We start from the raw sequence: 23,266 nt of genomic DNA, 5'->3' as shown, positions 1-23,266 counted from the left end.
ATATATATGTAGACAGGTATACACACAGTGGGATTTGAGACTCCTTCCTCAAATAACATCCCCTTTATACCTGCTATGATAATTAAAATTCCACAATTAGAAACTCATTTCTTTGAATTTGCTATTAACATCCAATATCATTGGGAAAGTTCCTTCTGAAAATCAGCTTGGTTTGTGGGAAAAAGCACTAGCTATATAATGTTGGATGAGTCAATCTTCTTGGACCCGCCTTTCTGTGAGCTGTAAACTGATGTAGGACTGTGGAGAAGATCCTGGAGACCAGCTGCCAAAGCTCATGTGTTAAAGACAAGGAAACTGAGCCCAGAGAGGAAGTTATCTGCTCCATGTAAATCACTGCAAGAGATGCTGGCCAATGGCATCAATTGATGGTGTGTAATTCCCTTCTTCCTTCTCTCCCTCCCTTCCTTCCCCCCTCCCTCCCTCCCTCCCTTCCTCCCTCCCTTCCTTGAGCTTGCCATCCAAAGCCTTCCTTATCTATTCTCCATACAAAAGGTTATCTGCCCATACTTCTATCATCCTGTCCTGTAAAGTTTTTTTAAAATCCAAATATAGAACTTTATATTCATCTCTATCAAATTTCATCTAATTCAATTTGAGCCACCGCTCAAATCTGTTAAAATCTTTTAGATTCATAATTCTACTGTCCAGCAGGTTAGCCATCCTTCTGAATTTTTCACCTTTTGAATTTGATAAGACTGTCTTCTGTGTCTTTAAGTCCTTGATTAAAATGTTGAGCAGCACAAGGCCAAAGATTGACCCGTGGAGGCAGTTAATTTTTGCTTTAAATGCATTAATATATTTGGACTCGAACCAACAGACAGTTCTCAAGGTAAAGGACTTGAGAATGAAATCTTTGTTCTGGTTTTGAAGAAATCTTATATAAGATATGAAAACAGAGGCATTCTGGTAAATATTTAACAGTCCACTGCCTTGGGCAAGGGTGGGGATGTATATACAACATACTTTAAAGTTTAATATTCATCATTAAAATTTTTCCATCACTTTAAAAAAATCTGGACAATAAGCAAAACAACAAATGAAGATCTGATTTGTTATATTTGCCAGTTTCCAGAAACTTCTCTAATTTGCTCTCTCAAATAGTACAAACTGGCTCAAGCATTCCCCTGTGCCTATTAACACCAGGAAGTGCGGTGATTGATGATATGTCCTTGATACAGTGTGAATGAGTGTGCTTATATTGGGGACTTGTTGGTCCATGCTTACCACATTAAGAATGATTGGCTGAATCATGGTGTTATAAATCAAGACATTTCAAGGGAACTAATAAAGCAGAGTTGAGAAATCTGAGCATGGTCAGGAGAGAGCCGAGAAGGAGACTGTACACTGAAAATAGCCTAGGAGGCTGGAGGAGAATGGCCTAGAACATCCCCCTCCAGGGAGTCTCTAAGTCCCAGAGACAGCCACTGAAGAAGACAGGGGTCAAAGAAGGAAGGATGGAGTTCCTGGAGGAGGGTTGAGGACATGGGGAAGTTCTTGGCCCCTGCATCCTGGAGAGAGAAGAATAGAGAAATGCTTTTCAGGTGGTCGAACAAAGACTCCTGGACAGAGGAGCGATAATGTTTCATATAACAGAAAGATCGAGACAGGACAAGGATGCACAAGGAGCAATCTGTGGATTGTGAAATTGTGCTTTTGGGTGGGGGAATTTACCTTCTAGGAAATGTTTCCCTGTTGGGGGCATCCTATTCAAAGGACTATGGAAGGGAGGAGAGAAAAAAAGATTTATTAAGCACCTACTATGTGCCAAGCACTGTGCTAAGTGCTTTACACATGTGATCTCGTTTGATCCTCACAAAAAAGCAATGAGATAAGTATTATGACCCCCATTTTACATTTGAAGAAATTGAGGCAGTCAGAGGTTATTCAGCCTGTTCAGGATTATACTGACAGGTGTCTGAGGCTAGATTTGAATTCTGGTCTTGCCTCCAGGTCCAAGTTCTCTATCCATTGTACAATATGGCCACCTCAAAGTCTAGATGACAGTGCAGGTCTCTGGGGAGGCGGGGTTCACTTCTGAACTGGAGTGAGGATCATCCTGACTGCTTCTGGGCTTGGGGCATGATTCTTAATAGTTTGTACTTTTGTGGGGCAAAGTCAAGTCTGTCCTATGTTCGAGGTATACTCTCATCCCTAGGCTCAGGCACAGGAGCCAAATTCTGTTTCTAGGGGAACCCTTGGGTGGGAACATGAGCTAAATGTGGAGGGAACCCAAGCAGCCTAGAACTTGGAGTTTTGAAACATGTGTTAGCTATACCAATAATATCTAAACTTCCCACTCATCAAAACAAGCAAAATATATTTACCAAAAAGAATTATTTGCTGTTAACAAAGAGAACTATATCACTAGAATTGATTTTGATTTCACTGGTTTGTTGCCGTTCCCTGTTGGGTCTCGGTGTGTCTCTCTCTCTCTCTCTCTCTCTCTCTCTCTCTCTCTCTCTCTCTCTCTCTCTCTCCTTTCTCTCTTCCCCTTCCTTCCCCTTCTCTTCTCCCTTCCCCTTCCTTCTCCTTCTCCTCTCCTCTCCCCTCCTCTCTTCTCTTTCTCTCTCTGTCTTTCTCTGTCTCTCTCTCTGTCTCTCTGTTTCTCTCTCTCTCTGTCTTTCTTTCTCTGTCTCTTCTTCTTTGTCCCTCTACATATATAAGATAATATAGCATAGACTTTTTGCTTTTCTTTATTCTGCATAAGCGTTTGCAGACCTTTCTGTATTCCTCTAAATTCTTCATATTTATCATTCCATACAGTACAATAATATCATCACATTCACAGACCACAGTTTGTTCGGCATGCCCCAGTCATCAGGCAATAGTTTGTTCCCAGCTTCTTGTTCTCACCAAGAATGTTGGAATGAGCATTTTTGTACATGTGGCTCCTTTCTTAATGTCAATAACTTCCTTGGGGAGAAGTCCCGGGAATGGAGTCCTTGGGTCAAAGGCTAAGAGCATTTTACCAGCTTTTCTTGTATCTTTCTAAATTATCTTCCAGAATGCTGTTCCCCTTTCTTCCCCACCCCCCTCCACTCCTCTCTCCAGTTAAGTTGCTGCCTTCCCAAGGCTGATGAGTTTATCAGTTATCTTGTCACTTTGAAGAGAGGGTTCCCAAGAAAGCTTGGTGTTTGTGGGGTTTGGGGTCTTGAGAATGAGTTGGTGTTGGAGGAAGGCAGGCCTATTCAGGGCCCCAAGGTTCTCTTAGGAAAAAAGGCTGGATTTGGGTTTGAATTCCTCCTGTGATTAAATACAGTGTCTGTGTGATCTTAGGGAAGCCACTTAGCTGTGAGTCTCATCTGTCAAATGGATGTGCTGGTCCCCCCATTTGCAGGTTTAGATCTGCCTGAAAGTGGAAGGAGCCACAGCTGCAGTTTGAAGTGGTATTTAGGATTAGGAGATGGCTGCCCCAGCCAAGTCTGGGATTCCTGGTGAGCAGAGCCAAGCAGGAGGACTTCAGCACCATCTGGGACAGTGACCCCATAGCCCTCTCACTGACCACAGTCCTCTCACTAGCCATGGCTTTTTTTTAAAGTAGGGTAGAGGGAGAGGGTTCTCTCTTGGAGACCCAGTGTGAATGGTTTGCCATGTGGTTCTCTAGATCTTAAAATTGTAAACTTAGAACTGGGGGTACATTCCCCAAATGGAACGAGTTGAACATCTTGTTCAACCCCTTTTCTAGAGGATGTCCAAAGTATTCAGGAGATCTGCCCAAATTTGAAAAGATGGTGTGTAAGGTAGTTGGGAAGGTAATGGTCCTCTGACTCCAACCCAATATTTTCCCTTGTACCTTGCTAGGACTCTCTGTAAAGGAAACAGGAACACAGAACGACCACCCCAAAAGTAATGCTGTGGAGACTCCTTTCCATGATGGGGATTAATAATTCTCATTCTCCCTGGCTCCTAACCTTGTTGTAAGGTTCAAAGAAAATACTGAACATGATATACTTTGTATATAGAAATATATGGCTTCATCACTGTTATCATGGTGCCAGGAGGGGGTGGGCCTAGGCTGGCCTGGGATCTGGTGTCAAAAATAGACAGAAGGGCCTGGAAGGGGTGGGAAAGCCAAGAGAACAAACTTTGCCAGCTTCACAATTTTGCCCATAGTTGGTGCTTCTAAGAGAGCTACGGTGGGGGAGGAGCTGGAGTTTCAGGTAGGCCTTTCTCGGAGGGTCTTCAGTCCCCTCGGACATTTTGTTGGACCACCCGGAGGCTGACGTGTACTAAACAGAATGTAAGGTCCAGCTGGGCACCAGCCCAGCCACTCAACCTTTGAGAATAAATAGATGACATTGACCTTCTCCAGCCCTTCAATAGAATGCTTTGCTTTCGAGGTTGTAGGAGCTGGAATTCCTGCTGGGGGGCTTGGCACTGGCCGGTGGGTCCCGGCTGCTCCGGGGATCCGATATCCCCAGATGTCATGACCCCCTTCTGTGAATCACATTACTTCCTCCTGGGAAGTGGAAGTAGGGGGCGGGCCACTTCCAGACCTGCCTTTCTCTCTGTTCCTCACCCTAGCACAGGGCCTGGCTTAAAAATGTTGCCTCAGTTGGGCTGCTGACTGGTCAGCTTGGTACCAGAGAGACGGAGCTTCCTCATGAAATCATGTGTAAAAGTCATCTAACGCACACCTACGTGCAGCATTATATGCATGCTATTGATCATGGCGAGGAAGGTGACAAGGATGAAGAAACCTTTCTGGGTGCTGGAAAACCTGAGAATTCAACGGATAAAAGTAGAAAGCATCATGCATTGAGTGTTGGCAGACTGACTTGGGGCGCAGTTTCAAATCTGTCACTAAATTAAATTCTTGCTAATGGCTAAGATCAGTTGTTTTTACATGACTGGAAGATTACAGGCACTGGGATCACCGCCCCCCCCCCCCCCCCCAAAAAAAAATTGTCACCCTGTGAGAAAGCTGTGAATCCTGCCCTAGTTATCAGGCTAGGTAACCTTTTAGTTCTACCCATTCTCCTTCCTGAAAATTCTCTTTCAACTGTGGCTTTTTGTAATTTGAAGGGCCCAAATCCATCTGACAAGAGGGTTTGCTATTGGTGACTACCAAAGTGTCTCCTTCTAATGTTCCATCCTTCATGTGGAGCTTAGGGAGCATCATTGAGAACAGAAATGTCTCTAAGGGGCGTGGGGCCCGACACAAATCACATTGTGTACTGCCTCTCTTCACAGACAGGACCCCTTCCTCCGCCCCAGTGTCTGGATTTGAGATCCGGTGAGAAAAGGGCTCCTCTCCCCTTGCCAAGGTCCCTTCTGGCTGGCCAAAGGCACAATGCTCTCATTGAGTGGATTAACCACTGAGCTGTTGCATAACAAGCCCAGTTTAAGACCTGAGGGGTGGGTCCAAGTCTGGAAGATGGTCATGTTCTCTCTCATCCGCTGCCAGGACGGTTTCAATTGAGGGCAACATTGAAACACATGCCCCAAGGAGTGACTAGTCCTTGATTTCATACATGGGACGCTTAACCAATTAACATCAATGTGCAGTCGCTGCCTGGTGGCAAAGAGCCATCTGTTTGTCTAAGTCCGGGGTTCATTAATTTTCAGACAGCGCGTGGCCGCCTCTGAAGGCCAGATCCATTTGGAATCCATATTGAATGGGGTTTGAAGACAATGCTAATGAATTCTGGGCTAGGTTCTTCCCCCCTTCTTGGGGGAATTCTCTTGAACCAGGGCTGCAGAGATCCGAATGTGGTTTTCATTTGTATCTTCCTCATCCCCACTGGAAGGCAGGCTTTCCGTCATTCTGACTGGGGTTTGGAGATTGTGGAGAGGGAACATAGTCATTAACGGGACTGCCCTTGGCCACATGAGGAAGTGGGAGAGGTTGGGATGGGATCCTCTGTTCTCTTCCCGGCTACTTCCAGGGCTGTTGTGCTTGGGACCAGGGGGCCTGGTGACATGGTTGGGCCTTCACTGGGTCAGGCCAGTGTTCAGGTGATGATGATGAAACAAATTTAAGGCTGCCTTCCCTTGGAAAGGGCGGGGGATGAAGGGAGGAGGAGGAGGAGGAAGGGGAGAGTCCTTTGGGGGCATTCCCAGAGTCTCTTTCTCCCTAGAACTCTCTCATTGAGTTGGGCAGTCTCTGCTCTACTTGGCTTTGTCTCTGACAGAGCATCCCTTCAGGTTCAAAGAGCATGCAATGGAGTTGGGGTGCTGGCCCTCATCTTAATGGTGGTTGGCCAAGTGCCCCCAGCTCTACCCTTCACTTCTCAGCCTGCATCCCTTCTGCCCGTCTCCTGCCCTGTGGCCTCTTCCCCAGAGCCGGGTCCCAAATGGCTGTCAAACAGATGGGGGGAGATGAAAGAGCATCCTGACGTGGGTCTGGGTAGCCACCACTTCCCTTGTCTCCTCTCCTCTCTGACTGGAGGACTGAGTGCCAAACTCCTCTCAGTACCTTCCTTTACAGAAGGCAGAGACTGGATTTCCTGCTCACTCCACTCTGCATTTGCTATTCTGCCTGAGAGGTTCCATCTCCCCAGCCCAAGATGCCCCTTGCTGGAGACCCCCTCGTCTCCCTTCTTGTCTTCTCATGTGTTGTCCCCACTCCCCCATTAGATTGTAAGCTCCTTGAGGACAGGGACTATCCTTTATTTATTTTTTGGTATCCCCAGTGCTTGGCACAGTGCCTGGCACAAAGTAGGCGTTTGATAAATGTTTGTTGGACTAGGTTGTATTGGATTGGGAATCAGAACATCTGGCTTCAAGTCCTGGCCCGAGCACCCTAGATTAGCTTGGAAATTTGTTCTCTGTCTCTGGGCTTCCGTTCCCTTCCCTGTCTCGGGCTGGTGATTCACTGGGAATCTGGAGAGGATTGCACGAGAGGATCCTTCCAGCTTTCAGAAGCCACATCTTCTGTCCACCCTTCTCAGAAGCATTTGTATTGTCTGAGGGCGATCCAAAAATGGAAATATTGTCCAAAAGAAGGGCACAATTTTAGACATAATAACCGAAAGTGAAGGAGATGTCGTTGGTTAGTGAGGACACCCCACCTGGAGCCCCTCAAATCATACCACTCAGGTAGATAGCTGCCACTGTTCCTATAAGCTTAAATCTTCTATCTAGGTTTGTGTTTCACTTTGAGTAACAATTTAGAGTGTGGTATGGCCTCAGTTGGTGAGAAGAGGGACCTCCATTGCTATTGACTTTCTTGTAATAATAACAATATTGTAGGGTATTTTGAGGTTTAAAATGTGTTTTTCATTTATCATTTCATTTGATCCTCACCATAATCCTTCGAGGCAGGCAAATCATACCCATTTTATAGAGGAACACATTAAGTCTAAGAAGATTCAGTTCTTTCCTGTGGTCATATGAGGGAGGGGAGGGGAAAGGAAAGGAATAAGTATTTATAAAGTGCCTGCTAAGTGTCAGGTTCTCTGCTAACAAAGCACCTTACCAGTGCTATCTCATCTGGTCCTAGACCCAACCCCAGGAGGTGGGTGCTATTATTATCCCCATTCTAAAACTGGGAAAACTGAGGCAGAGGTTAAATGACTTGCCCACACTCACCAACTTAAGTGTTTAAGGTCACATCTGACCTTGGGCCTTCTGATGCCGGGCCATGGCATAGGGCAGGGCTGGAGCAACTCTTAGATGGGCTCTGATCCAACCTGCCCCTGGGGCCGATGGGGAAGGAAACACTTAAGCAGGAGAAGTGAGAAGGTCAGAGACAGTCAAGCAGAGACTCCCCGACTCAGTGAGAGAGTCCTAGGGAGAAAGGGATTCTGGGAATGCCCTGAGCCACCCGTCCCGTGCCTCTGATTCCTGCAGTCTTCCTCCCTGATGCTGAAGACCTACAAACAGCCAAGAAAGAAGGACTTGGGTTAGACCCACGGAAAGCTGTGAGGAGCTGGGGTGCAGTGGGTAGGGAGCAGTCACTCTCACTATCTCCTTGGAGAGCAGGGGATGTCCCAGTAGAGTGGAAGTTCCCTGAGGACAAGAACAAGTTCTGTTGTCTTTCTCAGTGAGCACCAGGCACAGGGCCTGGCACAGCCACTGCGTAGCCAATGCTCTTTTAGACTGGGAATGGATCCGTTTGGCTTGTAGCCAGCTTCCTGGCACCCACCCCACCCAACCCTCCTCCTTGGCCGGAGCACTAAGTGGGTGAGCGCACCCTTTTTCCCCAGTTCAGGACTGCCCCAGTTATCAAAGTGCTTGTTATATCACTTCTAGGACACGAGAAGGACTTTCCAGGAAGCCAGGCTACATGAGCATTTTGAATGGAAATCAAATGGAAAAAGAACACTTTACTCTTTTCCAAAGCTTTGCTTTCCAGAATCCTCCCCTTGATCCAAAACCAACCAGACTTACTGTGGTCTCCTGGGTCCAGTTCAGACTCCTGAAGTCGTGAAAGGTCCCCGTCCTTTTGATTCCCCCATGCCCTGGTCCCCATCTGGGGTCTCTGTCCAAGGCGATCCCTGCTCATCTCTGCTTCTGTGCCTTTGCTATGGCATTTCTCTTTTCTCGAGCTGTTACACCCCTGCCCATCCAGTCCTGTCAGTGAACATCCCAGCTTCTTAGAGGAAGGGCTAGCCTAACTCGGCCCAGGACATCTTCACTGTTGCATGTTCTTTAATCATCTCTCAGACCTCAAGTCTGAAGGGACCGCCTTGTCTGTGTCTGCAGCCCTGTTTTTCCCTAGCACAGTTCTAGAGCCTCGGTGATCTACAGCCATGGCTAATCATTCTCATTGTTCTCTTCCCTGTTGCCCAGCGACCTCGGTTAGTGTGCTTCACACTGGGTCTTAGTTTCTCCATCAGTCACATTAGAAGATCAGAAAAGATGATCTCTAAATGCCTTCCCAACTCAAAAAAGCCAGGGGAGGGGGATGTTATTTTACTTGAAATAAAGGGAATTATGGAACCTCTCTCCAAAGGGGACTTTCAGAAATTGAGGTCTAGGAGGAAGAGGAAGGCTGGGCAGATCTGGACACTGTGGGGGAAAGTGCCATTGGCTGGTAGCAAGACTCGAGTTTGAATCTCCCATGTAAGTGTGTAACCTTAGGGCAGTCACTTCCCCTCTGGGCCTCCATTTTCTCCCCTATAAAATAGAGATGGGTTAGGGTAGATGAATTAGATTAGAACTTCTTAAGCTCTTCCCACTGACCACCTTTTTTTGCCCAAAATTTTTTTACAAGACCCCAGGGAGATATGTATATGAAATAGGTATATAAATAAAACATTTACTGACATAAAAATTCCCAATTTTGCAACCCCCATATCCATTTATGAGACTCCATATGGGGTTGCAGCCCACTGTTTAAGAAGTTGGGAATTGGAGCATTTCTAAGGTCTCTTCTGGCTTTCACATAATTCAGATCTTTGATTTGGAATCTTTGAAAGGTTACCTCAAACCAAGGTTTCTCAGATTCAGCTGGACATTTTTTAAAAACAAGAAAACTCCTTGAGGTCAAGAACCCATGTTTATTTAACATGTTCTTTACTAGTCCAAAAACCCTGTAGATTTGTAGTAACTAGATTACCCATTAATGTCAATAAGGTTCCTTGTGGCTTCACCAGAGCCAGTTTATGTTGACCTGTGAGCTCTACAACTGAGGGGGTAAGTAAACATAACTACTAGCCAGAAATTGTAACTAGAGTTGGGACAACGAGCTTTGTCCTAGAGTATTGGCAATTAACAGCACTTATACCATCCTTCAGATGTTTAGAAACAACTGATCTTTAGTTAAAGTGTTTTATTTCCTCTTCAGCCCCCAGGGCAGTTATATCCCAAATGACTTCCCTAGCCCAGTCCTGTGGCCTAGGAGAGCAGGTGGAGCTAGGACCTTCCCTCTCTACATCATATCCTTTCCATCATATCTTCACCTGAACTTACCTTTCAGAGGTGATTTGAGAGCATTTTTGCCCTGGAAACAATTTAAAGAATGAGTACCAAGGCATCCTAGTACTCTCCCATCCCAGCCTATCTGTCCAGCCAAACAGATCCCCACATCTCAGTCTCTAGAGCTCTCTAGTGCTCACCATGGACTGGAGCAGGGGTCCTTGCAGTAATCACAGCTCACAATTCTATAGTGCTCTGAAATCTGCCAAGTGCTGTCCTTAGAATGATCCCACGAGACACACTGTCCAAGTGCCATTATGTACCAATCAAGAAATTAATCCCCAGAGGGTCATCATGACTTGTTCATTTATACCAGTCAGTAATTGTCTCAGGGAAGAGTAGAACTCAAGTCTCTTAGTCTGCCTTATAGATCTCTGGCCTCATGCCTGTCTAAGAAAGAGCAAGGGCTATGCTGCAAGTCATTTTGAATTTCTGGAGATAAAAAAAGAGAGGATCAAATCGAGAGGGTAGCTTTCTCACTGGATCAGCTTAGAACTTTAAATGACCTGCTTCACAGAATGATATCAATAATGAACAACTGGAACACTCAGTCTAGTTACTAAGACTGAGAAGAAAAGAAATCTTGAGTAATCATAGTGATCTATTTTGGTTCTCAAAGAACTAAATGATGGAACTCTTTCCTTAGAGAATATTTAATGCATCATCAGTCTTAGTCTATGTCTATTAATTTTGTTTTAACTTTTTCTAAAAGGGAGAGACTATGGTGTGGAGGGTAACCTAGAAATGAATAGGCTATTTTTTGAAAAGGAATCAATAGAATCTATCCATCTATCTATCTATCTATCATCTCTATCTATCTATCTATCTATCATCTCTATCTTACCTATCTATCTATCATCTCTTATCTATCCATCTATCTATCTATCTATCATCTCTATCTATCTATTATCTCTATCTATCTATCAATCATCTCTATCTATCTATCTATCAATCACCTATCTGTATTTGAAATTGCCTATCAGATTCCTCAACTGTGCCCTTCCTCCCTGATAAAAATGGCAGCTTGGCTAGGCTTCCAAGGAAGATTAAGGATGCTTAATGCTTCCCTAGGACTCCTCCCTTCTCCATATTATGATTTAACCTGGCCTAATGGACGCTTAATAAATGCTTATTCCCTCCTACTTCCCAACCCCTGTAGAAGCATGTGTGTGAGGAGGAACTTCTCATTATCCTCCCCCAAACATCCTCCTCCATAGTCCATTGCTCTCATTACCACCAGCTTCTCTTTGCTTGATAAGCCCTATTCATTCTTCAGGATATGATTTCTACTCCGATTCCTTCTCGAAGCCCAATGACTTTGGGTCCTTTAGTCACTTTAAGCCTAGAAGGGATCTCAAGTCCAACCTCCTCATTTTATAGGAAAGGAAGCTGAGACCCAGAGAAGTTTTCCAAGTGCCAGGACTTGAACACAGGATCAGAGACGGGCTTAGAGACCCTTTGGTCCAACCCTTCCTAAAACTCCCACATTTTTTATAAGCTCATGCTTATTCAGTGCTCTAAGGTTCTGTGTGACAGATTCAGAGCAACATGGGGAACCGTATATGAACAGACACAGAGTGGGACGTGCAGAGCAATTCACTTGAGGACCACAATAACCATGTCAGGGGAAGGGATGACTTTCTTTGGGCTCTTCTGGGACAAGTCATGGAAGTGTTTTGGTACCTGTTTGATTATCTAGGGGAGGAAACAGAGGCTGGAGACCATAGATTTGGAGCTGGAACCAGCCTGGCAGGTGTGTGGGGTCGGTTTCTGAGTCACCCAAACCCAGCGCCCTTCTCTGGCCGGGCTGGCTCCCGAGAGAGGTGACACGTCCTGTTCCCTGCCCACCCCCTTACATCTTACTCTGGATCTCCTCTTCCCCACGACCTCACTCCTCCAACCTTCCGGCCAGGTGGCTGAGTGGTGTGGTGGAGCCAGGAAAACCTGCTGCTGTGGGACTCTAGGCAAGCTTAATGGAGGCATGCTTTGTGACTCAGTTTCCCCATCTGTAAAATGGGAGTAATAATTCCCATTATTATTGCTATCACTATTAGCACCTTTGTTGTGGGGATCAGATGAGACAATACTTGTAAAGCATCAAGGGCGGTGGGGTTTAATAAGTGCATATTTCTTTCCTAGAACTTACCGGCTCTTCTGTAGCATCCTGGGGAGTTTCACGGGGGTGAGGCCCATGCCCCCGGTAGGAGTCAGAGGCTGCGGTCCCCGCCTGACCTAGGGGCTCCTGGTCCTCAGGGAGTCCTGGAGCCATGCAGGGCGTGTTCTCCACTAGGTGGCGGTGTCACACAGGTTAATGATGCTACCTGAGCAAGCCTGCTGCAGGGATGATGCTGGAGGAGCTGGGGGGTGGGAGGGATGCAGTCTGAAAGTCACACAGATGGAACTGTTTGGTCCCCAAACTCCGGCAGATCTGTGCTCCCAAGAGCGCCTGCTGGACAGCCGGGTGCATTGTCCTGGCTCCTCCGCTCAGGCTCCGGTCGGAGGACACGGATAGCTTTGGAATCGTGTATGGGAGAACCTTGGAATCATCAAAATGGCTCCCAGATCTTGGGGTCCTTTAGCACACTCTCGGACTGATGCACCCCCAGGATTAGGCGATATTCAGAAATAATAACCCTTCTGATCGTGCTTGGTGCCATACCCCGAGGACCACAAGCCTTAGATCTGAAGGGGTCCTCAGTACCTAGAACATAGTAGACAATAAATGTGGGTCTGAGGCCCACAGAAGGGGGGTGATTCTTTAAGACCCCACAGGTAGGAAAAGGGAGGATTTGACCCTGGGCTTTTTCACTATAAAACCTTCATGCTCTTCTCTGAGGTTTATGGGATCACACATATCCCCTTACCATGCTCTGCGCTGCACTGTGGTAATTGCACGGCGCTCCTCCTGATAGATTTGGTAAACATGTCTTGATTATCTTAGTATTTTCCCGGTGCCCAGCACAGCATTTTACACCTAGGAGATGCTTAGCAAATTGTTCTCAAATGGATCGGTTCATTTGAACGGTACTTTAAGATTTTCAAAACACTTTTATATGGAAGAGGAAGAACATTTATTGAGTGTTTGCTAACTGCCAAATAGTGTGCTAAACATCAAAAATGCAAAGGGAAAAAGGAGACAGTCTCTGATCTCAGAGAATTCCTATTCTAATTAGGGGTCAACAGTTATCGGAGGATTCACCTGCAGTTCAAGCAAAGGTTCTTATGGTTATCCATACATACCATAGCAATCAGAGGGTTTGGTAGCAAAGGGGATGGCAAAGCTCTGGGGAAGCAGCGGGGCCACTGGTAATCCCTGGGATCCCAAAGGGCATAGCTTCAAGGCAAATGCTAAAGCTGAATGGTAATTAGGACCCTATGGCAAGGCAGATGATGGAACTTGGTAGTTCTTCATCTTACAGAAGGATTATTATTGGTGACTCTGTTGGTTCCATTGCTGGGGTACTGGAAGGGTCCAAACCTCTGACTATTAGAAAGGGGAAACATTTGTGGCATTTGAGTAAGAGGCAAGCTGGGACTTTAGAGAAAGGCACCTCTAGTCTGGTTTGCCCCTCTAGACCCTTGTGAAGGATTTGGGGCAATTGATTGTTGGGCTGAAGTATTTGGGCAAGGGCACACTTTTAAGTTTAATGTGCATTATTAGTATTTTCTCTCTTACTTTCTTAAGTTTAGGCAGCTAACCAAACAATAAATCAAACCTGGATGTGTAGCAATTGTGGATTTCTGAGGTGCGAAGGCTCCTACTGAAGATATAAAATGAAGTATCTGAACTGGCTTCAGTAGGCCCCTCCCAAAGGGCTCCCCTCCCAGCCTGTCCTCTGGAACCTCAAGATAGTGGTGAGTGGTACCAGGTGGCCTGGGTCAGGCTCTCTACCCCCTGTGAAATGGGAAGGGGACCTTATTTTATAGATAAGAAGAGTAAGGCTCAGAGAACTTGCCGTTTGCCCCATATCACCTTGAACTTCACTTTGGATTTCTCTAATGTACATACTGAGTGCTAACTCAAAAAGAATCCTGCCTCAGATGCCTATTAGCCATATAAATTCAACTTTTCTGAACCTCTGTTTCCTCATCTATGAAACAGGATAATAATAAGGCCTACTTCATGGGGTTGCTGAAGGGAAGGTAGAATGAGATATGTGCGAGATGCTTTGAAAACAAAGTCCTATCTTAATATGAGATGCTATAATTTTAACATTTAATAAAGAGTTTATCTAATAACATGGAAAGGATATACATCAAGGATACTACCAAGAGACTAGAGCTTAAGCCTTGGTCTAATTAAATCTCAAAGATGATGTCATTAAGCCCAATAATAGAGTCTCAAAAGATATGGACATCTTGGTCATTTTATTTGCATAATTTCCAATTCTTTCCAGAATGGTTGTATCATTCATAGTTCTACCAACAATCTATTTGTGGGTCTGCCCTTCTACAACCTTGCCAACTTTGAATATTGTTGTTTTTGGTTCTTTATTCCTTATTATAGAGTATGAGATGAAACTTCAGGATTATTTTTATTTGTATTTCTCTTATTAGTGACTTAGAACACTTTCATATAGTCATAAACCCATTGCAATTCTTCTTCCAAGAAATGTTTGTTCATATTCATGAACTACTTTTTTACTGAGGAATGAGATGCTATAATTTTTATTGTGTACACCTATATAACAGTTACCTATGATTGTGTCATCAGCTAAACTGTAAGCTCAATAGGGGCAGGCATCTTGTCTCATTGAAATTTTGTATCTCTCTCCCAGCCCAGTAGCCCAATATTTATTGTGACATCATAAAGGACCAAAACCCAAAAATAAGGGTTCAGTCAGCAAAAAATCCCTTATTTCACAAATGAATCTGAGGAAAATAACTTGTTGAAAAATGTATCCTTCACAGCTTAAAAATAAAACAAATAAAAAACAAAACACCTTTGCCTCAGTAAATACAAAATGGAGCCTGAAAACTTTCCTCAAGCCAAGTATCTTTCATGTATACCTTAATATAATACACTACTGATGATGGATATGAATATTGTCCAGAACCCCAATGAATATTGACATCAAGCAAGGTGTTAAGTGGGGAGATCTGTTTGCTTCAAGGTGTTTGCTAATACCTGGGAAGATATCCTAGTTTGAGTCAATTAAGCAACAAAAATTAAAACCTTACTATCTGCCAGATACTGGACTAAGTACTTCTTATACAAATGCAAAAGTGAGACAATTCCTACTCTCAGAGATTTCATTATTGAACTGGGTTCTCTAAATATTCCATTTATAGCATTTTATTTGCAGCATTACTGCACTGTATTCCTTATATCTAGCCCTTCAACAAGACTAGATCCCTTCCATGAAATGCTCTTCAAAATGGAAAAGTTCAGTTTAACCATCTACATTGGGAACTGAAATGGATGAAAAGTGCTTATCATCTAGACCTGAAAAGTTGCTCATTAAGTTACTTCATCAACATATGTCTCAGACAGGTGCTTCTTGTGGACACAGGCAATGATCTGGGTCCCCACTGAATAAGATCAGGAGATCGATCAATTTATAGCACCTTTTGGAAAGTGCGCATCACTCTCTAGGAAGCCACATTGTCTTTGTACTTGTTATTGTTGTTGTTTGATCATTTTAAGTCAAGTCTGACTCTTTATGGCCCCATTTGGGATTTTCTGGAGTAGTTTGCCATTTCCTTCTTCAGCTTATTTAACAGATGAGGAAACTGAGGCAAACAATTTTAAATGACTTGCCCAGGATCACACAGCTGGTGTCTGACACTTAATTTGAACTTGTCTTCCAGGCCCAAAACTCTATCCAGTGTGCTTCCTACTGTTCCTTAAACTTGCCTTTTCCCACACCTTGACAAAGAGGTGATAGATAAAGGCACTCGATATATAGACATTTTTGGATAGGGCCAATGGGTAAATTTGTTATGATAAACTATGTTTATTTGTTACAAAGAAAGGCTTTGGAAAAGGACAAAAGGAAAAAGAGAAGGAATGGTGATAATGATGACAAAAACAAGAGGAAAAGAAAAGATCATTAATTAAACATTAAAAGAAGTACGGAAGAGAATCAAGGAAAAGTTCAGATGTAACCCTAACCTGGACAGTTTTAGAATTAATGTGTTAGTTCATTAAACTTTAACAAATCAAACTATACATAATAGAGATTCATGGTTTCCTATATAATCCTTTTTTCTGTTCTTCTTTGTATATGGAAAATCATATTGTTTGAAATTTTCTAAGTTCAAAATAATAATTTTTACAAAAATTAAAATCCTGAAAAAAACCACATCTCTTTAAAACTGATAGTCCCCTCACGATGTTATATGGCTGCAAATTGTTCACCACTTTGATCATGGAGGACTATAAATGCAGGTTACCCAAAGGAAAGCACAAAGATATATGGTAGGTAAAATCAGGGTAGAACATTTTATCAATGATTAGAAGTGACATATAAGACATTTTTAAGGACCTATAAGACATGAAGAAAGAAAGTGGTTAACTGGTCTTGTACTGAAACAACAGATGGACAATATGAGTGCTATATGAAGTTCCTAAGATATTAAAATAATCAGAGAAAGCATCTAACATGATGGGAAAGTCCTCTTTGGGGGATTTCTAGAAAAGCAAAGGCAAGAATTACAGGAAATAAGAATACATTAGCGGAAAGAGCTTATAAACCAATGAGATAAAGGATACGCCAGCAGCACAGAAGAAATATATGTAGTACTCTCTGCTATAGCAGATGAAGAAGAGAAGATGTAGGAACTGGAAACTGTCAGGTTGTAGCATAAGGCGTCATGTGATGAAGGGTTCTGAGAGTATCCTATGGCTTTGGGGAAGAGTGAAGTCATAGTGAGTTGGGGGAGTGAAGAGGGGCTTCATGATGGACCAGGCGGGGCTTAAGCTGAGTCTTCCAGGACTGGAGAATCTGGTTGGGAATGGAGGAAGGGATTCCATACTGAGCAGAGGCTTGAGGGGAGGAGCCCAGCCAAACCTCATGGGATGCCCCATTGGAACCTGATGGAGGAGAGGAGCAGTATTGCCTAGCCATCAACATTCAGCCAGTCTCTTCCCCCTGAGGATCTTGGTTTCTTCTCCTCCTATAAGATGGCAGGGCTGGCCTAGATGATTTCTAAGATCTTTTCCAGCTTTATGACTGCTTTAAAAAAAGTCATTGATATTTTCTTGTTTTTATTTCACTCCCAACATATTCTTCCAATCTCTCACCCTCCCTTATTAATCCATCAATCTATTAATAACCATTTATTAAGCACCTGCTATGTGCCACACATTGTTATGTAACAGAATATAAAAGGGTGAAAGAGAAAGTCCCAGAAGATTAGCCAAGACATCTGTCAAATCTGACAGAATATGCAACATTTGCTATCTGTGGCCCCCCCAACTCTGCAAAGAGGGGAGCGAGACTGATACATGCTGCTGTCTCTTCACTGGGGCCGAGCTTGGTCATAATTACAGAATTAATGTAGTTCAGTTTTTATTTTTATTGTTTTCCTTTTCCTTTCCATTGCTCTTGTCATTCTGCATATTATTTCCTTATGATTCTTTTGGTAGGAACAAAATAATAGGAGTCCTGGATCCTAGTTCTGCCTCATTCACTAGCAAGTCATTTTAGCCCCCTGAGCCTCAATTTTTCCATCTGTACAATGGGATGACAATACCATCCCCTGCCCCTCCCTGGTGTGAAACTCAAGTGAGATGCTAGGTAAAAATGCATTTTGTGAACCATGAATCAATGTACATTTTGGAGGAGTTATTATTATTCAGGAGAAGGGTGGCACACCCTGACATTCAATGGGGAAGAAAAGAGTCAGGAACACCCATTGGTTGGAGCTGTTAACCAGATGCCTATCGCCAGTCTCTAGTGCCCCAGAGTCTTTGCCTTCCCCTTCTTTATTTTTGTGCTTGTCAGCCTCCCTTGATCTTAGTAAAATATTGACTTTCAGATGGGATCTTTGTCCCTGCTGGTACCGTTCCCCTGCCCTTTGTCCCTGCCATGGGCTTACCAGCCGTTGCAGGATCATTAAGTAGGCAACCACTCCCTACTGCCCCCGATCCCAGTGCTCCTCGTGAAGCTTTCTAAGGTGGAGGCTTCATGTGACCATGGGAAATCCTTGCCCCCTTAGCCATTCCTCGCCCATCAGCCGGGCTCCACAGCCAAAGTGCCGTGGGGACAGCTCTGGACAAGCCCGTTTCGCTCCATCCACGGGACTACAAACTTTGCAGCCTGCTTGGGAGCCTTCTCTTGGTCCTTCTAGGGAATTCTCTGTGCTCAGTGATCCGAGGTCCCCTCTTGGGTTGTGGTTCTTAATGGAGCTTCCAGTGGTGGCCCCCAAAGTTTGTGGAGAGTCACACAGCTGATCGGGAAATTCTTTCAACATTCAGGGAGCTGCCCTCCCCTGGTGACTCTGTGTCCTGGTGTGAACCATCACAGCTGATATGGGCAGGAGGGGGTAGGTATCACCGAAGATGAGGCTGATTGCTGTTTGCTTCCTGCTTAATGTTTGACGTTCCAGTTTCCTGGCTTCACACCCCACCCTCACCCACACCCCAAAGGTCTGAAAGAGAAAGGGTATGAACCTGTCACAAGGTCCTTCTTCTTCCCCCTCCCCACAACACAAAAACTTTACTCCAATTTTACTGATTCCTCCTAAATCCTGCAATATCTTTTTCTTCTTCCCACCTTAAGCCTTCACTATGGGCAAAAGTTAATTAATCTCTTAAATTGTTTCCTTATCAGTAAAATGGAGATAAAAATAGCACTTACCTCAAAAGCTTTTTATGAGGATCAAATGAGATAATTTTTGTGTAGGGAGGCTGTATCACACGTGTAGTATATAGGTGTCCTGGATGGCTCTAAGAGGGGCTGAGGAGACATTCCTAGCTTCTTCTCCCCTTCCTTTTCGGCAAGGGAGACTTTTAATTCCTGCCAGGAGAGGAAGTAGGATGCTGGGGTCCAAAGCTTGGCCACTCTGTTGTCCTTAGAAACAGGGGTTACCATGCTAGAATGTCATCTATTTGCTTTCTTAAATATTATTAATCTAGGGGATATAATTTTCAGGTTTAAGCTAAACTTCTGATCATTGTTCGTTAATGATGAGATGAGAACCTGAGCTTTTATGTCCAAGATTCTATTCACTTCCCTCTAAATATCAATTCTGCAATAAATACATTTAGCAGTTTTCTTAGATAACTGCTTTTATTTTGCTTAGATAACGGCATTTATCCAACTAAGTAGCAAGTATAAATCTGGAAAGTATACATATGAAAATATCAGATAATACAGTGAAGGAGCTCTTTTACTGGGAATATAATTGGGAATTTTTTTTCAGTTGAGAGAGAGAGAAAGAAAAAGTGAGAATGAGAGAGAAGCAAGGAGAGAGGGAGAAGAAAAGGAGAGACAGAGAAAAAGGGAGAGAGAGACAGAGAGAGAGAGAGAGACAGAGAGACAGAGAGACAGAGACAGAGACAGAGAGAGAGACAGAGACAGAGGGAAAGGAGACAGAGAGAGACAGAGGCAGAGAGAAAGGCAGATAGAGACAGAGATCTTACCCAAAAGGGAATTCTTCAAAGTTTCTAATATAGCAAACAAGCTAGGGACAGAAGCATGATGGAGACTCTGCCTTCCTCTCATTTAGCTTCTGCCTAGAACTGTACTCTCCCCATTAGCAACCTGAACTTCAGGGGTTGGCAGCTTTCATCTTCCCTCTCAGAGATGGAAAACGGAAGCTTCCAAAGGGACTTAGGAGGCCTAAACTGCTGAACAATCTGGAGCTTTCCTCACTTGCCAGCCTTTCATATAAACCTGGAGCACTGAAGTCCACCATGGAGGAGAAAGTCCAGTACCAATGGGCTTTGAGACTCAGGTTACGTGTGTAAAGTGCTTGTAAGCATTAAAGCATTAAATAAATGCCACGTATTATTACTACCACTAGTCCATCTCCCACTCAGCTGTTGGATTGATATTATTCAAGTGTAGGTCTGATGTCACGTTTCTCCCCACTTCCCTACTTAATAAAATCCGACTCCCCATTATCTCCATGATTAAATAGAAGGTTCTCTGTTAGGCCATTAAAGTTCTCTGCAAACTGCCCCCTTCTTACTTTTCCAGTTTTAGTGTGCCTGACCCCTCACACCCCACATCCCCGATTTCAACATGCTCTTCGTTCCTGTGATACCAGCCTCCTTTCTATTCCTTGAATAGGACATTCCATCTCCTAGTGATGTTCCCCATGCCTGGAACTCTCCTTTCTCCTTTCTACCTCCTGGCTTCCTTCAAGTTTTGGCTAAAATTCCACCTTCCTTTAGAAGCTTTTTCTAATCCCCAATAAAACTAGTTCTTTCCCTGTGTCATTTTCTCCAATTTCTTGTTTTCACTTAGGTTTTTTGCAATGCCTGCCTCGTTAGATTCTGAGCTCTTTGAGTGCAGGGATTGCCTTTTACTTTTTTGTATTCCCGGTGCTTAGCCTAGTGTCTGGCACATAGTGGGTGCTTGATAAGTGTACTTGAGTTGGCTACATCCTTCCTATTCTATCTTTGCAGATAATTCAGTGCTCCACCCCTAGCAGTTGTTCTTTAAAGGGATACTGAATTGAGAGAATGCTTTAATTTCAGAGTTGGATGGGATCCAGCAGATCTAGTCCAAACCATGCTTGACCAGGAATCCCCTCTACAATGTGCCTAAGAAGTACCAGCCAGTCTCTCCTTGCAGACCCCAAAAGGAGGAATTCCCCACCGTGCCACTTGGGATCACCCTCATTGTTCTAAATCATTTTCTTACAGTGAGCCCAAAGTTACCATGTCTGCCCACTGCACCCAATTCTGCCCTCTGGGAACAAGTAGAAAGAGGCCAATTCTTTTTGGACATGACAGCCCTCCAAGTACTATATGATAATTATCATATCTCACCCCCCCCAAAAAAAAACCTTTTCTTTTTCAAGCTGAACATCCCCAGTCCCCTAATACAAACCTCCTGTGCATGAACTCGAGGCCATTTACTACACCGAGTGACTTCTGTCTATTTTCCAACTTATCAATGTTCTTTCTAAAATAAAGTGCCCAAAATGCTCTGGATGGGGTGTGACCAGGGCCACCATTCAACCAGAGTATAAGTATCTATTATGTGGTAAGTTCTATGCGAGACTGTAAGGACACAAACATAAAAGTCTTTCACCTTTAAAGAATTTATATATTTTCATGGGAGACAAAATGGAGAATATATGAAATAAATATGAGGTGGAAAGTAGGGTACAAGGACTTGTGTGGATTAGAAAAACTTCATGTGGCCTGGCTTTTGAAGAAATCCAGAGATCGTGAGAGATGGAGAATAAATGGGAACACATTCCAGGCAGAGGGCACCAGCAATAAATACAAAATAAATACAATAAATATGTGGAGATGGAAGATGAGTCCTCATAGCAAGAAGACCAGCTTGGTTGGACCAGAGAATTCCAGAAGGATGGCAATATAAAATAAGTCTGTAAAGACAAATTGTTTTCAGCTTGTGAAGGAATTTAAATGCCAAATGGAGGAGCTGATATTTTATCCTAAACGGAATAAGGAGTCCTTGAGATTTATTGAATAGGAAAGTGACATGTTCACACCTGAACTATGGAGAAACTGCTGTTGGCAAGTGTATGGAAGACTGAGAGAGGAGAGAAAAGGTAGATCAGTTCAAAGGTGATTGTAGTTGTCCAAGTGAGGAGTTATGAAGGTCTGAACAAATATGATGGTTGTATGAGTAGAAAGAAAAAGGGGGTAGATGTGAGAAATAACGTGGAGATAAAAATGACAAAACATGGCAGCTGAATGGGTATGTGAATGAGGAACAATGAGGAGTCAAGGATGATGATGAGGTTACCGACCTGCATAATTCAAAGGACAATGGTTCCCTGAATACAAATTGGGAAATTTGGAATAGGAGTGGGTCTGGGGGGAAAGATTCTGAGTTCTGTTTTAGACTTGTTGAATTTGAAATGTCTGCAGAATATTAAATTTGAAATGTCCAGTCTGCAATTATAATTTTCAACCAGGAGTTCAGGAAAGAGTTGAGGACTGACTATATAGATTGTGGACTCCTAGACATAAAAAGGGGATAATTCAATCTATGGGAACTTAAGTAGTCATTAAGTGAGAGAGTTTAGAGAGAGAAAAGCAGTATCAAGAGAACATCCTCATCCTCCTATTTAGGGGACATAAATGGTGAACCAGCAAGGGACCCCAAGAAAGGGCTGTCAGCAATGAAACAGGAGAAGCAAGAGAGAGAAATGTCATAAAAACTGAATGAGAGGATGAGCAACAGCAGAGGAGGATTAGGGTTGGAAAAGATGATTACATTTGGCAATTAAGAAATCATTGGTAGGGAATTAATGAAAAAAATGCTAGTGAAGATAGCCTAGCTGGGCCAGACCTAAAACTATATTATAAAGCAGCTCTCATCAAAACCATTTGGTACTGGCTAAGAAACAGAGAAGTCAATCAGTGGAATAGGTTAGGTTCACAGGACAAGAAAGAAATCATTGGTAATTCAGCAGAGAATCATGTCAGGAAGAGTGGATGAGGTCAAAAGCCAGATTGCAGAGGGTGAGAAGTGAGCTAGAAGAGAGGGCAGAAGACAGTGGGAAGCTCTGGCTCTTTGAATGCATCCTAAGATCACATCAACCTCCATAACTGCCCATGTTACTCTGCTGATTCCCTGCTGTCTGGCCACGTATTCATGACACTGATTGTTTAAACCTGAGTCTGAGATTTTGCCTTCTGTCCTGCTACAGTTTACGTGATTAGATTTGGCCAGATGCTCCGTCTAGCCCATCAAGGCTTTGCATCCTCTTTACTCTGTCATCTGATGTGTTCCTGCACTCTCCTCTTAGCTTGTGCCAGCTGGGATTCGATAAGCATTTAGTCATTGATAAAAATGTTAAACAAGACCACCCCCAGCTTCCTGGGGTTCTCTCCCCATCTATGGCCTAGGTCCACCCTGACATCAAGCTGTCAGGTTCCTCTCTGTGTCTAGCCGGACAGCTGGCTTTGAATCCCTCTGGCTGCCTCGCTGTCTGAGGGAAATGAAATGGGGCCCGGTGCGGCTCTGCCTGGGTGATTCCAAGATGACCAGAGGCGGACATGGGGCAGGGGACTCCAATTCCTCCTCATGGGTCCCCCGCCCACCCCCCCACCCAGAGCCGTCCCCCAGACCTGAGGCGGCCCTGGGATCCCCAGATGAGAACTCACTGCATTATCTGTCTCCTCCCTCCCACAGCCAAAGGCCGCCATGTGATGTTCTCCTGACCTGTCTTGTACTCCGACAGCTGCTTTCAGATGTCAGCTCTTGCCTTCTGGCTCAGATTC

General features: G+C 44.1%; 1 long non-coding RNA gene across 1 annotated transcript; it reads right to left on the bottom strand.

Moving 5' to 3' along the window:
* Window positions 1-470: 470 nt before the first annotated feature.
* Window positions 471-8,685, bottom strand: LOC116421890. Its single transcript, XR_004232474.1, has 3 exons — window positions 8,356-8,685; window positions 7,555-7,838; window positions 471-1,529 (listed from the first exon to the last, which is right to left on the bottom strand). It is a non-coding gene; the product is annotated as an uncharacterized LOC116421890 (long non-coding RNA).
* Between the last annotated feature and the right edge of the window lie 14,581 nt (window positions 8,686-23,266).

This window comes from Sarcophilus harrisii, chromosome 1 (assembly GCF_902635505.1).
Source record: "Sarcophilus harrisii chromosome 1, mSarHar1.11, whole genome shotgun sequence".
Taxonomy (NCBI): Eukaryota; Metazoa; Chordata; class Mammalia; order Dasyuromorphia; family Dasyuridae; genus Sarcophilus; species Sarcophilus harrisii.
Note: the sequence above shows the minus strand (reverse complement) of the source record. Positions and strands in the feature narration are given on the sequence as shown.